At 39.2% G+C, this 1,124-nt stretch overlaps 1 non-coding gene across 1 annotated transcript; it reads left to right on the forward strand.

Moving 5' to 3' along the window:
* The first annotated feature begins 768 nt into the window (after positions 1-768).
* Positions 769-875, forward strand: LOC122482217. The gene has a single exon (XR_006297023.1). It is a non-coding gene; the product is annotated as a U6 spliceosomal RNA (small nuclear RNA).
* Positions 876-1,124: the final 249 nt, after the last annotated feature.

Genomic DNA, 1,124 nt, shown 5'->3' on the forward strand with positions numbered 1-1,124 from the left:
AAACATATGGCCAACTAATCTTTGACAAAGCAGGAAAGAATATCCAGTGGAATAAAGACAGTGTCTTCAGCAAGTGGTGCTGGGAAAACTCGACAGCGACATGCAGAAAAATGAACCTGGACCACTTTCTTACACCATACACAAAAATAAACTCAAAATTGATGAAAGACCTAAACATAAGACAGGAAACCATCAAAATCCTCAAGGAGAAAGCAGGCAAAAACCGATTTGGCCTTGGCTGTGGCAACTTCTTACTCAACACGTCTCTGGAGGCAAGGGAAAGAAAAGCAAAAATGAATGACTGGGACCTCATCAAAATAAAAAGCTTCTGCACAGCAAAGGAAACAATTAGCAAAACCGAAAGGCAACCAACAGAATGGGAGAAGATATTTTCAAATGTCATATCAGATAAAGGGTTAGTATCCAAAATCTCTAAAGAACTTATCAAACTCAACACCCAAAAAACAAATAATCTAGTGAAGAAATGGGCAAAAGACATGAATAGACACTTCTCCAAGGAAGACATTCATATAGCCAACAAACACATGAAAAAATGCTCAACTTCACTCATCAGGGAAATACAAATCAAAACCACAATGAGATATCACCTTAAACTTGTCAGAATGGCTAACATTAACAACTCAGGCAACAACAGATGTTGCTGAAGATGTGGAGAAAGAGGGTCTCTTTTGTGTTGTTGGTGGCAGTGCAAGCTGGTGCAGCCACTCTGGAAAACAGTATGGAGATTCCTCAAAAAACTAAAAAAAGGTGCTCACTTCGGCAACACATATACTAAAATTGGAATGATACAGAGAAGATTAGCATGGCCCCTGCACAAGGATGACATGCAAATTCGTGAAGCCTTCCATATTTTTGAAGAAAAAAAAAAGAGGTTAGAGAGGGATGTAGCCAAAGCATAAGAGACTCTTAAACCTGAGAACAAACTGAAGGTTGATGGGGGGTGGGAGAGAGGGGGGGTGGGTGATGGGTATAGAGGAGGGCACCTTTTGGGATGAGCACTGGGTGTTGTATGGAAACCAATTTGACACTAAATTTCATATTAAAAAGAAAAAAAAATAAACTAAGCTGAGGGAGTCCGTGTATTATGTTAACACAAAAAATAA

This window comes from Prionailurus bengalensis, chromosome C1, assembly GCF_016509475.1.
Source record: "Prionailurus bengalensis isolate Pbe53 chromosome C1, Fcat_Pben_1.1_paternal_pri, whole genome shotgun sequence".
NCBI lineage: Eukaryota > Metazoa > Chordata > Mammalia > Carnivora > Felidae > Prionailurus > Prionailurus bengalensis.